The sequence below is a fragment of the Schistocerca piceifrons genome, chromosome 8 (genome assembly GCF_021461385.2).
Source record: "Schistocerca piceifrons isolate TAMUIC-IGC-003096 chromosome 8, iqSchPice1.1, whole genome shotgun sequence".
NCBI lineage: Eukaryota > Metazoa > Arthropoda > Insecta > Orthoptera > Acrididae > Schistocerca > Schistocerca piceifrons.
In genome coordinates, this window is record NC_060145.1 from 134501045 (window position 1) to 134517991 (window position 16947).

The 16947-nt window shown below is 44.6% G+C and overlaps 1 protein-coding gene and 1 non-coding gene across 5 annotated transcripts in view; one reads left to right on the top strand and one right to left on the bottom strand.

The window, feature by feature from the left end:
* The window catches only part of LOC124711127 (cytospin-A), a 936320-nt gene that overhangs the window by 710641 nt on the left and 208732 nt on the right, over positions 1 to 16947 (top strand). The gene's annotated exons all lie outside the window — the stretch shown is intronic.
* Trnat-ugu lies at positions 1248 to 1321 on the bottom strand. Its single transcript has one exon. It is a non-coding gene; the product is annotated as a tRNA-Thr (tRNA).

Sequence of the window (16947 nt, forward strand, 5' to 3'; positions counted from 1 at the left end):
TTGTGGAAGATTATAGTTGCGGATAAGGACGATCACGTAGGGCAAATAATTCAACCTCAGCATGATGTGATCGCGGTTGCTGTCGGTGTCACGTCCTGTGTGACGGAGAGCCGTGAGTTTACGACCTCCGCGACCTTTGCCAGCAAGGCGACGCGTTCCGGCTTTCCTTGGCCAGTTTGGAAGCCACTGACCCTGGCGAACGCAGTTCGTTGCCCGGCTGGGCTGTCTGGGCGCTGCGTTTCCTTTTTGTTTTTACCTCAGGTAAAAAGACGTCAGCGTCTGGCCCGCGTTGCCCGTGTCGGCTCTTCGGCTGATTGGTCCATTGCAGCGTTCTGAGGAGAGGGTCGCGTAAGCGTTGTTGTCAACGTTGGCACTGCTTCACCACTTGATTTGAACCCTCGCCAAAGGTTCAGATACGTTGAATGAATAATAACACTACGTTATTACTTCAGTTACATGAGTTGCTTAAGACAGTGTATTGTATGATGGTCGTACCTCTATTACTTCGTAAAAGACGTGGCCGTTAAGAACGTTGTCCATATGTTCATCGTTACTTCCATTGTTCGAGGTTACCCACTTCTCTTATCGAACTTGATAAAAAAGAGTTACTGCCATCCTCGTAGCACATACACATTAAACGCACGCGCGCGCACACACAGAGAAAGATAGATAGATAGATAGATAGATAGATAGAGAGAGAGAGAGAGAGAGAGAGAGAGAGAGAGCGCCCGTGGCAGAGTAGGCATCCCTTAGCTTCTGAGGCTTCAGCACGCGGCTAATCTTTTAACGAACATCGTGCCCAAACTGTTGGTCATTGTGGTCGTATGGCTGACTACATGAATTATGGAAACTTCAGAGTGCAGCTACAAAGTAAATGAGACTATTCATGAAGGGTCCATATTCAAAAGCTTCTGCGCAGGGGAAAATAGTCGACTGACGAGAGTGGCACTACTGCTTATGACCAACCTAACTGCGTCTTTTGCAGCAGGTTCTGAAAGAACGGCTTTGCTATGTTAGGTTGACGGGTGCTGGCGCCCTTTTTGCCGCCATATTCACATTGCAGGTGTTTCCCCGTACATCACGATGTGTCCTTTCCTACAACGGCTCCGAGGGAAAACACCTTGGCGACAGTTTGTAACTCTTTAATTCTATGAATTACATAATATGAAATAAATGATGACTAACTGGAACCCTCAGCTGCCGACAGGTGGTGTTGATATACCTCGATGTGGACAGCTGAAAATGTGTGCCCCGACCGGGACTCGAACCCGGGATCTCCTGCTTACATGGCAGACGCTCTATCCATCTGAGCCACCGAGGACACAGATGAATAGCGCGACTGCAGGGACTTATCCCTTGCACGCTTCCTGTGAGACTCACATTCCCAACTGTCCACAGTTCTACATATGTAATGTTCTTTAGAGCCATTGACCTACGTCTGTGCGAATGCGCACAGGTTGCCCAAACTCTTACGGGAATCGCCAAAGCGTGCGCGAGTAATGAGTGGATGGGCAAATGTCTATAAAATACATTACATATGTAGAATTGTGGACAGTTGGGAATGTGAGTCTCACGGGAAGCGTGCAAGGGATAAGTCCCTGCAGTTGCATGTGTCCTCGGTGGCTCAGATGGAAAGAGTGTCTGCCATGTAAGCAGGAGATCCCCGGTTCGAGTCCCGGTCGGGGCACACATTTTCAGCTGTCCACATCGAGGTATATCAACAACACCTGTCGGCAGCTGAGGGTTTCAGTTAGTTATCATTTATTTCAGGAAAAAGCTGCACGGTCGTCAACAGTATTCTGTTTTTTCGAGAACAGTAACTGTCTTCATACATACATAATATGAATTACATAGGCGTCAAAATTTGGGAAAAATACCTCCATATCTGAGGAACATCACTGCGTTATACCAGGTGGTAATGATTAAACTTTCTATATTTAACACGTTATTATACGGAAAGTAAGTACCGTATGAGTACCCAACTTGGTAGCATTAACGTCCAGAGCATGGGGTGCATGATTTCCTTGCGTCACAGCGCCACCATCGAGTTCCAACTATGGTCACAAGGCTCCTTGATCAGTCTTCGTGATTCATAGTCTGACACACCTGCACCCGACCAGTCGCAGTGCACTTTTTGGAGTGTCAGATGGTTCAAATGGCTCTGAGCACTACGGGACTCAACTGCTGAGGTCATAAGTCCCCTAGAACTTAGAACTTCTTAAACCTAACTAACCTAAGGACAACACACACATCCATGCCCGAGGCAGGATTCGACCTGCGACCGTAGCGGTCGCGCGGTTCCAGACTGTACCGCCAGAACCGCTCGGCCACCAGCGGCCGGCCTTTTTGGAGTGTCAACATGAGCGTGGACCAAAGGAGCAGGACATTATTGGTGGATCTCTATTATCAAAACAACAGTAATGCTGCAGCTGCACTTCGAGAATACCGCCGACTGAAAAGATTACGGAAGGATCCTCTTTCTCCACCTGCAATGCGGAGCATGATGAAGAGGCACCACAGATAGTTAATGAAATCGCTGTTCCTATCGCAGACAACGCTGGACGCAATTCCCCGTCGTCAGGCAGTGCGCTTGCTGCGCCACGACAGTTGAACATCCCGTGATCCACTGTACAGAAGGTGCTTCGAACCACTCTTAACCAGTATCCGTACTTGTTGCACCACAGGACGCACAAGGACGTGTTGACTTCGCTCTCCACTTTCTCGCAAGGATTGAAGTTGACGAGGGCTGGCCCTGGACCATTGAATGGACAGACGAAATTCATTTTTCTCTGACGGGTGAGGTGAACACACAGAGTTGCCGAGTGTGGGGATTTTCACCTCCAGTCACTTACGATGAAGTTGCTGTGAACGTGTCACCGCAGCTACGATCATCATTGGAACATTCTTTTTTGAACAGGTTGGCACTCAAGAATCAAAAGACTTGCAGTGTGACTGGCCAGCGTTACTCTGATGTGCTTCGCCAGCATTACATAACCCCCCCCCCTCTAAAGGAGGGAGACGCATTGAATTCAACAGTTTTCATGCAAGATGGGGCCCTCACCGCACATCGCTCGTGAAATTTACCTGCTTCTTCGAAACACGTTTGGAAACGATCAAATTATTAGCGGATCGTTTCCAAACGCTTGGCCGAAAAGGATCACCTGGTCTCACTCCCTGTGATTTCTGGATGTGGGGCTACCTGAAGGACGGGGTTTACCAGGGCAACATTTACATACGTGCTGATCTGAAGCGCAGCATATTGGAAATTTGTGGTAAGTTCCTATGGGCCCCAACTGCTGAGGTCATCGGTCCCTAGGCGTACGCACTACTTAATGTAATTTAAACTAACTTACGCTAAGGACAACACACACGCACCCATACCCGAGGGAGGACAAGGCGCCTCAGCACGCAGCGCAGACGCGCAGCATATCAAGAGAGATAACCAGCAGACCTACGGACATGATTCGGTTTGCTGTGCAGAATGCAATCTTTTGCTTTCAGACTCTCATGGACACTGATGGGCGCCATATTAAGCCCGTTTTGTAGCAGTAATGGTGCCGGTATATAATGGTATGATATACCGTAGCAGCATATCGAAAGTGTTTCAGGTAAATTAATTCTGCATTATTTCTCTTCCCCATGTCTTTGGCATTAATGTTACCAAGTTTGGTACTCGTACGCTTATTAGTTTTCGTGTTAAAAGTGTTAAATAGGGAAAGTTTAATTATAACCACCCGGGACACCTCTCGGTTGCCCTCTAGAACACCCACAAAATTAATATTTAATTTTTGGTACCGGTGCTTCTAACTAATGAGGTTTTATAATCAATTCTGGGCTTCAGTTAATTTTATTTAATTTTTTATATAGTCCTTGGTTCAACACTCAGTATGACCACCCTATGAGGGTGTTGCACGACATACCCAGAAAGGAACTCCCACTGGACCAACCTCTGCAGGATCAAGCCGAGATATTGTTGGCCGAAAGGTAAACTTACTGGACGCCGAAAAACACGTCCTCTGGAAATTTTCATGTAATTTACTTATTTATTTATTGCTGAAGGTACAGCCAGGGTGAGATTTGCAATCTCAGCCGTCCTTCACACAAGTTTTTTGTGTTGAAACCATTGTATGTGACTGCAATGGGCGAGCATTCAAGGCGAACCCTTTGCTTGCACAGTAATCTGGATTTCATCTGTGCAAGCAAACAGGATGAGAGGCAGGGTTAAGTCAGTGGCACCAGATAACCTCGTAGCTGCTAATTGACGAGTGATAGCCTAACGGAGCGACGCTGTTGCTGCACTTCACAACGAAATGTTCGACCCGTCTTTATCTTCGCACGTTACTTTAATTTCCGCGTCATCAGAAACCACAGATATACGAATTGTTCCGAGTACTCTTATCAAATCGCCGACCGCTTGTAAATGTCGATACACGCCTAAAGCAGGCAGTGATCTAGCACCAGTTACAATTTAAATAGATCGTTGGACGGGAGTTACATTCCGGATCGTTAACCATCATACGTAACCACAACACCGTCACGTCGGCAGGCATATTGCATTGGCCGCACGGTCACTGTCTTCTTAGATGCTGCTTGCTGCCTTTATATCAGTTCTTAGGCGCCCTCGAAGGAAAAAAAAATCCTCATGTTATTGACTGAACGTTTCGTTATGTTCATTTTGAAATACTGATATCTAGAGTCACGACTCTTCTATTGCTTCGTTACAATTTCGGTATACATCTATGTACACTGCAACAACTCTCACTTTGCGCACTTTTACAACACGCGGAAAACGCCTACTTTATTTGTAGAAAATAGCTGTGGAAACACCTGCAATGACAACGGAGTTACTCGCACGTCTCATCCGAAGTAACATATCAGAAATAAATCTCTGAATTGTAGTTGTCTGAAGGGGTGTGTGTGGGGGGGGGGGGGGGGGCGGGCTTCCTCTAACCTTGTGATATACCAGATTTTCTTTAATTCATCTAATTTGATTTGCGCTCAGAACCTACAAGGCTTAAGGGTCAGTGAGTTTTCTATCTTGGTGGGTGTTTTCCAGTACCTGTTTAAAATGGGCTTCTAAAAAATGCAGGGAGGCTTTCCAAAAGGGTGCTGTTACTGGGAGTAGAATATGGTCAGTGAAAGCTTGCATTGTGTCCGTGAGCCGACTGGCTGACCGCCCCCAATTTCTTAACTTTTTTTTTTTTTGGGGGGGGGGGGGGGTTGGCAACTTGCAGGGTTGAGCAGCTGGTTAGCAGATCCCACATTCTTTGGAGGAAAATCGAATGGTTCTGAGCCATAGGATGTGTTTGAAAGTGTCCAAATTTTGGAAGTAGGACGTTAGTAATACATGGAGATCAACAAAGCATATTCTTCCATTGTAGTGTTAAATTTGTGTGGCGGATGACTACGAAAATGGAACAGACAGAGGTGTTCAAACGTGAAGCGGACACACGCGTATTACTCTTCCATATCACTATAGGGACCTCCATTCGTAATATTCCCATTCAACGGAGGATTCACCGTGAATCGTCACGTGTGGTTCTGGTAGACATTATAGAGCTGATAACCAATAATACACCATGAACTCTATTTCATTTCTCAAGCAAGTTAAAGAGTGATGGAAATTTCTTCTACCAAATTGACCAGGGTCTGTAAGAATATTCACGTGAAATGGCTGAGAGACATAACAAAATAAGCAGATAAAGAGATCTGTTCATTTGTTGATCTTCATCTTTCAATGAGATTCGTCGCTATTTAATTCAAGAAAAAAATTGCAAAACTGTAGTATGAGGAGGGGCAATAATCCTCTGAAACTGAAGGTAAAATCTTTTAGGTTTTTAGGCAACATCACAGTCTTCAATTTCTTTTCACACTTGATGTTTTATGCCCTCTGCTGGCATTTCTTAATTTATCGCCAGATCCGATATATTTTCATAATCAGATTCGATATGATTTTATAACCAGAGCTTAAGACCTGTAAACAGCTGCACACAGTTTTTATCTCGCAACATGCAAAATTATACGAGGACGACATACTTTCAGAACATTGTCACTCGCCTTTTCCTCGCAAGTGTTTTACGCGTATTTATACAGTATTTGAGTTACCCGAGTAACATTTGTTGCACGATATTGACCTCTACCTCCCACACGAAGATTTGAGCAAGACTCTACAAAGAAACATGTGAGCATGGTAGAGATGTTTTTGGCAGTTGTCAGAGCGATCTGGATCTATCGGTCATGGATAGGGAAAAACTACGCTGCTATTAGAATATAAGCGAATGGCAGTCGTATCTAAGAAAGCGCTCGCCCTGTTAGTGGAAAATAACTGAATGGCAACAGATCACTCGAGAGGATCTCCACGGCGAGGGCGGCTTCTTTTTTGTGTGGGAGGCGTCGCATTTCCGGATGACACAGTGGCCTTCCCTACAGTGTTTATAGCGAGGGCGCGCCAACAACGGCGTCTTTGTCAAGGGCCGTACAGTGGTGCCATTATTTGGTTCTAACCCTGGGCGGTCCTGAGAATCGAAGCGAAGAGGTTCAGAGAACACGGTTATTTTATGCTCCAGAGTTTCCTGTTTTCACGGAGACAGCATATGCCGGGAAAATATGCAGTTTTGCGATCTTGTAACAAGAGGAACGGAGGTACGTTGATTAGAAATAAACTGATGTATACTGACATTGTCACCTGACGCCTGATGGTGTATGTTCACCAGGAATAGATTGCGTGTCCTAGGACATCTTAATCGCCGGTCTTAAAAAGTAGAAACAAACAAAATAATTGTCGCTGAAGAAGTAAGTCTCAAGCGCATCCGAATATTACACTTCTTGCTTGCTTGCTTGTCAGGGCACATGCCTAGATGGCTATGTAAACATTCGGCAGCAGAGTGTAATAAAACTAGCACTCGAGCACAACGTACACTTCGCTTCCTCGCAAAACCATTTTCCAATAGCCCTATGAAATGCTCGGCAGAAAGTGTTGAGTTACAAGTGGGTAACTGTTGTGCGCAGCTAGTGTTTCACACTGCCAAAGGTCTGGGCATCAGTTGCATACGCCAGGGCTCCCCAGCCGTGGGAAGCGCCGTTGTAACCGCACCTGCTGGCCAGCCCACCTGCCGCACGCAGGAAGAGGGGTCTTCATACCGAGCAGGTACCATCGCTCTCCCACAATCTCACTTTCAGCACCAGGCGCCGTAAAAGATTTTTAGACATCAACAGTGGTTGTTTTGTCATTGTGTGCCCTTTTCTTTTCTCGTGAGCATGATAGTGATCCCATAACAAGTCGAGCTTTAGTTCCGTTAAGCTGTCCTCAACCGTAAGGGCGGTTTCAACACCACAGTGCTTTATCTAGGCATGGACTTCCTGGAGGTATTACGCTCTTTCCTTCTTCCACCTTCAAAATTTCAGAAACTCTGTTTATTTCTAACTCTTGGTACGTGTGAGATAGGCCATGACACACTGTAAGTACCTCGGTACTGCGGTGTCCAAAGAGTACATAATACACAGCGCGAACTCTCCGGTGAGATAGCGTGCTGCGTCTTCGCTGGTAAAAACACGGTCATGACTGCGTTTCACGTGCACAGTCTAGCGGTAGTCTTGATTTGAGCTGCCAATCCGGACTTTTTAACGAAAGAGGAGAAACAATCTGCTTCGTTCCTGGTTAGAGTATTTCGCTTACCGCATTTCTTAGCTCTTTGCCAAGTACATCAACTGGAATCGAAGTTCTTGAGGAATTGTCAAGAGACACAGTTGCCACGAATCTCAAAGGTAATCTACATTTGGAGTCTCGCAGAAAATCGAATTTAAAGTATGAAGTACTAAGATATGACAGTGTTTTGCCCGAAAACTATCATAGTGATTGTTTCTTCTTTCGTCCTTGTAGGAAATGATGCATTACGTTGTTGAAAAAACTCGTACGTTTGCATACGTTATGTGAGCGCTGCTATCCTAGGAATTATGTAGCATATTATCTAAGAATCGTCGTACGTAAGACTATATCTGTAAAAATCCCTTTGGTTTTGTGTAATGGGAACTAAATTACGCTGTTTGTGAACTAAGACGATGGAGAGGCTGATGACCTGTGTAAAAGCGGTTTGAAACACTTGCCTAGTCTGCAGAGAGAAATCATCGAAGAAGATGTGGCAAGGAAATATTTAAATATAGTATACTTTAATGTGAGCAGTATGCTACGACTAGGAAAGATAATAGCACTTTTTTATGAATTGATAAACAAAGTAAATAAATGATTAAGGCAAAGAGGGGGAAAAAGTCACTGTGTAAAAGTTTGTTTGTCCTGTGGTAATCATATTAGGCATTTTGGATGGGGAAAGAGGATGCTGTGTACTAGAAATTCCTTCGCAGTAATGTGACAGTAACGGATAGCATTTATTCCCAACAACTCAGATTCTTCCCACAACAATTGAAGGAAAACATCGAGACTTCTGAGAATGTCTTGAGGGCTGTTGGAACACAACAACACTGTCCCAGACGACCATAACATCTACATCTACGTGATTACTCTGTGAGTCACAATAAACTGCTTGGCAGAGTGTTCAATGAACCACCTTCAAGTTGTCTCTCTACCGTTCCACTCTCGAACGGCACGTGGGAAAACCGAGCACTTAAACATTTCTGTACGAGCCCTGATTTCTCTTATTTTATTGTGATGATCATCTCTCCTTATGTAGGTGGATGCCAACAGAATATTTTCGCAATCGGAGGAGAAAACTGGTGATTTAAATTTCACATAAGGAAAAAGCCGCCCAGGAACTAGACTCGACGATTCCACGTTCTCCCAATCTTGCACTTCCTGTCTGATTTCCCTCGTCCTTCCATCCGCCCCCGCCACATTTCCAGAGAGAGAGAGAGATCGAATACTGTTCTTAATTACTGTGTGTTATTCATTGCAGACATGAAAGCTACAGTGTTTCACTTCCAGACATTACATGTATTTGGTGCCTTCTAACATCAGCAACTTGCCCCCCTCCCCCCCCTCTCCCCCCCCCCCCCCCCCATTTATCTGATGGGAGCCCGACCGTCACCGTCGATTCTTCTTTTCCTCCAGCAAAGGAGAGGGCGGACCCTTATAGAACTTAGTTCTTTTCAGCCATGCCAGTGTAGCTGACATTGGCGCAAGGGGAACCCGATTCGGAGTAATAACGTATCTCGCAAAACTGTATTTTCGAAGTAGTTGCATCTGCCGGGAACGATACGTTACCATGAAAAAAATTTTAATTATGTTTGTTACAAAAACCAGTACTTCTGACACACTGTGTGAACGTGCCTCTTTTTCTTCGTTTTTGCCCTTCTCGTGTCTGAGTAGTTCGCGGCCTGCGGTACTTGAAAGTCAATACAACTGTGGCCTTATTCTAGAATCTCGTAGCCCCCCATAGTGTTATGTAAGCTACGAGAGGCATCGAGAAAATAAGAATACAATAATTGTTAGAAATCGAAAAATGAATAATTTTAATTGAAACTGATGTGGTACGTAGCAAAATTGATCCAAAGCATTTTTGAAGCCAGCTTTTGTATACTCTCATTGTATACCGTCCACTCCATCTCTTCAAAGCCAATTTGTTAAGTCTCAAAGATCACCTCATCGTTCGAAAAGCGCTGTCTACCCACGAATTTCTCCGATTTACTGCAGAGGTGATAATCAGAGGGTACCAGGCCAGAGGAGTAGGGTGGATGAGTCACATTGTCCCATCCAAACGACACGAGCAGACGACGAGTATGCCGGGCGGTATGGGGCCTGGCGTGTTATGATGGAGTCAGCATTCCCCTCCTCCTGTCTTTGATTTTTTCCTCAACTTATATTGGGTCTCACAGTATTCAGCAGCATTGATTGTGGTCCCTTTTGGCACGTAATAGACCAACATGAGCCCTTTCCAGTCCCAGAATACGGACGCCATGATTTTCCTCTCTGAAGATTGAACTTTCAACTTTTTGGAGAATGGAGAATGGGTACATCGCCGCTGCAGAGACTGACTTTTTGACTTGAGAGTGTAATGACACACACACACATATTTCGCCCTCAGTTGCAATAGACTCGCGAGAGGATTCATCCGTAGTTTTAAAACGTATAAGAAATTCACGAGTTCCCATTCGCGATATTCTCGGCGCTGCGGGTCAACATTTTCGGCACCCACCGTGCACATAGCTTCTTAAACTAAAGTCTTTTTGACAAGATTTCACCTAGGAGACTTCGTGAAACTTGCGGAAAGCTTTCTTTCAGGGAGTGAATAGTCACATGACGATCACAGCGAACTTTTCTTCAACCTGCTGCATAAGCTATTCTGAAACAACGTGGTCTTCCACTTATTTCTTCGTCGTGGTTGTCGGGACGACCTTGCTTAAACAACCTAATCCACCTGTAACATTCTGACGAGTCATTATCTTGGGTCCATAAGTTGGCGGTGGGTGCTGGCCGCCGATTCTTTAGCCAAATTGGGGAACCGAATGACAAAGTGTCTCACACCTACTGTAGGTGGAGCAAAGGGAGAGCGCACTAGATAACGTATTATGCTGCTGTGACATAATTTCGTAACTTATTGCGGCGCTCAAGGTGTCATTCGACCCGTACGAACCTCTCTAAACGTCGTCGGTACTAACTCTGAAAAAAAATCATATGCATTGCATAGCCCTTGCATTGTAAATCTCTGGATGGTTTTAGAAGAATAATTTGAACTACTTTCTCAACAGTATGAAAGTTGTTCAGTTAGTGAACTTGGTCTCGAAGTGCATCACTAGATTCAGTTTGAAATAGTGGTATGAAATGTGACTTTTCTATGGCTAACAAAACATTGTTTGAGATGAATTCGTTAAGCCCAGAATAGTACTGAAGAATGGTGGTATTACAGGAGGGAGTGCCTCCGGTAGTGTAAAACGGAACAAGGCTGTGGGAACACAGGAGGCCGAAATCTGTTTCCAGGCAGAGATGGGGTAGTGTGACGTCACACCCGTTGCGGATGCGGTGTGCGGCGGAAGTTGCCAGCAAGCGTGACATTCTCGCGGTTCCTTGTAGCGCGAAGGCGTCTGGATGCGGCGTAACGTTACACCACATGACAGAACCACCATTCCACACAGTACAGTACCAGGCAGATTCGGGTTTTACGTTCCATCGACAACGCGGTGATCAGGGACGGAGCATAAACTTAGATTGGGGAAGGAAATTGGCAGTGTCCTTTTTAAGGAAATCTACCTTAGTCTATTTAGAAGACTCGAAGAAAACAAAAATCTGGGTGGCCAAGTGGGGATCTGAACCGCCGTCGTCCCGAATAGCATGAGGAAGCGGATCACAGATTTGCTATTGCTGCAAACTCGTTCTGTCGTTAATATGTATGTCATTAGCAGATCTGCCACGTCGACGTAGCGACAAGTGTTTTAAGAGAAGTATGTCAAACGGAGGTATGCTGTTAGTGACAGCTTCGATGTTGCGACCATGAGGGCATTGAGTAAATCAAAAGAATTAAAACAATTAACCGTTGCTCTTGAGGATAATTAAAACGTGTAGAGTTGGTATTAAACGAGAAATGTGCAGCAAATCCTGGTGGAACAGTTTGTGATTACGCAAGTCTGTAGTTCCAAAGAACAGCGGAATAATCAGTTTATTTTCAGACATAAGTAACATTGTAGTAACGTGTCAGTCTCATGTAATAAAATTGTCTGGAAAGCTAGAGAACATGATGTAGCCTAGTACAAATATGAAATTGCTGTTTAACCGTACCCTCAGTAAATGTGTAATGTGCACTGACAAACAGCTGTCCCATTCAAACTACTCATCATAGGATGCTATTCCAGAGAAAATATTGTTAACATACTTACGCCCTCTTATAATTTCAACTGGGTTTCTCCTGCACCATCTAGCTAATGAGTTTTCGCTGTCTTTCCGGAAACGGCATATACAATATGTGAAAAATAATTATTCACAACTTACAACATTGGTCGGGTTGACGTCGAGACGAACGTTCTGATACTGGACACGTGTGGTCCAGTAAAGTGAATTAGACAAAATTTCTAGTTGGTGTGACGAATGACAGCTAGCTCTAAATGTAGAAAAATGTAATGCGGGTAAGTAGGAAAAACAAACCCGTAATGTTAGGTTCAAAATGGCTCTGAGCATTATGGGACTTAACAGCTGTGGTCATCAGTCCCCTAGAACTTAGAACTACTTAAACCTAACTAACCTAAGGACATCACACACATCCATGCCCGAGGCAGGATTCGAACCTGCGACCGTAGCAGTCACGCGGTTCCGGACTGCGCGCCTAGAACCGCTAGACCACCGCGGTCGGCCCGTAATGTTAGGATACGGCATTAATAGTGTCCTGCTTGACACAGTCACGTCGTTTAATATCTGGACGTAACGTAGCAAAACGATAAAATGGAACGAGCGGTGTGAGGATTGTGGTAGGGAGACCTATTCTTGAGTACTGCTAGAGTTTTTGGGATCCCTAACAGGTCGGGTTAAAGGAAAGCATCGAAGCAGTTCAGAGGCGGGCTGCTTCGTTTGTTACCGGTAGATTCCATCAGCGTGCAAGTGTTACGGATATGATTCGGCAGCACAGGCGGGAATCCCTGGAGGGAAAGTGTCATTCATTTCGAAGGAAGCTACTGAGAGAGTTTAGAGAACCGGCGTTTAAAGCTGTCAGCAGAACGACCCTACTGCCGCCAACATACATTTCGCGTAGGGACCACGGAGACGACGTACGAGAAATTAGGGGTCATACGGAGGCATATAGACAGTCGGTTTTCACTCGCTGTATTTCGAAGTGGAAGAGGAAAGGAAATGACTGGTAGCGGTACAGGGTACCTCCGCCACGTGCAATAAGGTGGATTGCGGAGTTTCGATGGAGATGTAGGAACAGCGTCAAATTGGACTACAGAAGTTCCCTAAGTCACAGAGTGTGTGCGTCGCTCTTTATTCTCACAGCTTCAAAATGTAAAATTAATGTCTGTAAAATTTACCTCGAAGTGTTGTGAATTCTAACAAGATAAAATTAATAGTTTGATCGTTTGGTTTCTGGTCTTTCCACCATGAAACTGCTGTAAGTGTTAAGTTTAGATCAATAGCATCTACAGATTTCGTTTTTTTTTTTCTTTCATTGCTCTCACGAAACGGCCGGCGAAGCAAGGGTGCGAGAGGATACTAAAAAAAAAACTTAGCGTGGCGTCCATACAGAGTAGCTTAGATAACTTTCGTAGGCCACTTTGAGATTTTTTTTCCATCTTTACAGACTGCAAGTGTCCTGTACCAAATTGTTCGTACTGGCTTCCCCTTCGCGACTGTGTGGTACGTCGTACTTTGTAAACAGTTATCGTTTACAATAGATAGAACCTTAACAGGTTACGGCGCATCCTTCACGAATGAGTCTCTTGGTAAAAAATAAGTGCACGGTACGGTTGGAGTTGGAATTGTGTGACTACCGTGACGCTATGTACCGTTAGAGAGCGCGGACGTTCTATCTTCCATCTCCTTCCCGTGTACCTCGAGGAGTTATCTTGCGTATTCACGTGGCAAAGTTTCGTCACTGTATTTTTCCAAGGATCCTAATATTTATGAGGAAATGCTCTCTGTTCCACGTACCTTACTTTGACTAGTGTGTTTCGGTGGTCTATCGATTTGTTATCTTTGCATCATATTTTGCTGCTCGTCTTCAACTACTTCGTCTGCACTTCCCGTAATATTGTCTGGAAGTTCTCGCTACAAAGCTGCTCAATAAATTCCTTGCACCTTTGGTATACGACATTGCCGTATGAGCGTTTTTGCATATGTTTTCTCCTAAGGCTTTTGCCATAGTTGGTAAATAATTAACAAATAGTAAATAAATAACATAAATCAGACTAAGATTAAATTAGTATCGCTCATTGACCCAATTTTTGACAGAACTGAACACATTCTTTCGTATATTTTTTGACGTTAAGAGGAATGGTTCCTTTTAAAACCATTAACTGCGCAACGTCTTCTGAATGCGCTAAGGGTTTGAAAATGGGTTTAGGGACACTGTGTACGCGTTAATTACGTAAACGCGTGACCGGGGCTCCACTTGCAGCTGGATATGGAGTGTGCCGGTGTCAGCAGCGGCGGACGCCCGCACCTGGAGTCCAGCGCGGCGCTTAGCCACAGCAGCTGTGCCGCGAGGCGAGGTTGCGCAACGAGTCCAGCCGTCCAGCTGTCCTGGTGGTCCGCTGCCGCAGCCTCCGAGTGCTAGCGAGAGGTGCCTCGCGCCGGTCCCCTCTCCTTGGAGTGTCTCAACAGTTCCGTCACTTCTACAAAGGCATCTGACGTAGCGGTACGATTGCGGCTGCGCACCGCTGTTCTGAGCCAGCCCAGTGCTGTGTGCAACACACTCCAAGGCCGCTGTAAACAGTCAAACAATTTGTCGAACTTTGTTTGTTTGTCAAATTACTTGGCAGTGTGTAGCTTTGTTTTGTATGCTGGATACAAATTTTGATTGACGGCTTATTTGACAAGATGTCGGATGATCGTGCTGATGTCTCGCCGTGCATTTTTTTCTGCAAGCGTTTCTCTCATTGTGTCGTTACTTTCCATAATTGTGTGAACCATGATCAAAATAGTATCTGGATAAAAACAGAAGACCTCAGTCAAATTTCAAAATAGTGAACTTCTACATTTTCCACAATCGCATATTAAGCAGAAAGACGTTAAGAGGAATTAAAAACAAAACTAAGTCCTCCAGTTCTTTCACGGACGATGTGTGTTTTTTCACGTTGTCGTACTTGCATGAAGTTGCAAGAAACTGCTTCGGGGGATTGATATTTTGAGTTCTTAACTTCATTTACTACAAATATAAGATATTTATCTTTCAATTTCAACTATTGGTTCAAATGGTTATGAGCACTATGCGACTTAACTTCTGAGGTCATCGGTCGCCTAGAACTTAGAACTTAAACCTAACTAACCTAAGGACATGACACACATCCATGCCCAAGGCAGGATTCGAACCTGCGACTGTAGCGGTCGCTCGGTTCCAGACTGTAGCGCCTAGAACCACACGGCCACTCCGGCCGGCTAATTTCAACTATTCCCTGGAGCAAGGATTTTAATTTTTTTTACACACACAATGCTAAAGACAGTGCAAGGAATGTTTTGTTCGCATCGGTAGCCATTCCCACTAGTGTCAAAATACTTCGCGTAAGCGTGACATGTGATTCAGAAGTGAGGTTAAAATTGACAAAGTTTCTTGTTGCGCTAAAGCGCTTGTTTGACAACCGCCTGAATGAGAAACAGAAAATTTGACAAATGACTTTGATCTTTTACAGCAGATTGGATTTCCCTGTCTTGCTCAGCAGTGCTAGCCCTCGACTAGATGTTCGTACCAGTTTATTGAAACTTAACTTGCTACATGAAATTATCACATTTGTCATTGGCTAATGGCTCTGAGCACTATGGGACTTAACATCGGAGGTCATCAGTCCCCTAGAACTTAGAACTACTTAAACCTAACTAACCTAAGGACATCACACACATCCATGCCCGAGGCAGGATTCGAACCTGCGACCGTAGCAGTCGCGCGGTTCCGGACTGCGCGCCTAGAACCGCTAGACCACCGCGGCCGGCACATTTGTCATTAAACACATTCCGTTGTAATACATTATTTCCTAGACTGAGGGAGGAAATACCCGGAGGACTTACCGTCTTGCAAGGAGGCAGCACGGCAGTGGGATTTTTGTAATTCTTTTTTTATATTTGTGGTAAATGAAGTTAAGAACTCAAAATATCAATCCCCCGAAGCAGTTTCTTGCAACTTTCGAAAATTCGCGAGAAAACGAAAGTTTTTCTGGGTGTCGTTAATTCCGTAACTCACGTTTCTCACATTCTACGTTACGAAGGGCCCCGTGGCCCTGTGGTAGTGCTCACTTGCGTTGTGGGTGGCTCAGGTTCGGTTCCTGGCCAATACACCTTTTGAAATAAAGGTGCATGTTCTACGTGAAGCGTATAAAACCGAAAAATAAATAACGGTAGCGCTCGAGACTTAAATCGCTGGTTCGAGTTTTGTTTCTGTCTTTTTTCCCCCCGTTCAGTTCGAATACCTACGTCATTTAAATGTAAAATTCATGAAATACATTCTCATGATCACACATCCGACTGGTATTTTTTATGAAAAATGCACACCATATTATTTCTAATTACATTTCCAGCACAAACATTGTTTTCATTACGAATATGAGTTATTTAGTACTGGTCTTTTATAAAAGATTTTTAGTAAAGACATTAAATTTTAAAAAAGACATCAAAAATAATTTGTTCATTTTTACGTATTTGTGCCTCCCGGAAATGCTGCTAGAATACGCACCTTTGTTTGAAAGTTTTCAGTGGCTAGGAATCGAAGCCAGGCGGCCCACACGGCAAGAGAGCGTTCTACTTCAAAAGCCACAAAGCCACCGACAAATCAACCTTGAGTTAGGGAATTAAAGACGCTCAGAAAACTTAAAAGTCTATTTTCTCGGGAATTTTTTGAGAGTTGCTGCATGGTACTGCCTTGAGAACTGATATTTTAGTTCTGACCTTCATGTACCATAAATATAAAAAAATACAAAAAATCCGATTCCGGTGTGGTTCCTTGTTAGTTTAATTAAAAAGGGAGGGGTTTTAAGTTTCTTTTCTATCTGACACCCGTAGACGGCCGCACATGGAGAACACGACCTGGCCTATTAGCAACGCAAGGGACGAAGTGCGACGGAGTTTCCTGGCGCCCTATCAGCCAGAAGTAGGCCCGCCTAAAGTATGCCGTAGGGGAGACGTATAATACGTGCTGAATGTTGTGGTAGGAGCATGCTAGGTTCGTTTAGGGGTTAAAGAATATCCCTAGACATACGCTACTCCTCCAGCGCCTTTAACAGTACTGGAGAAAGTTTTGGGAGGAGACAGCACATTAAAGAGAAATGCTGTTAGCAGGAGAAGAGGATGGTCACTGGCACACGTGCATT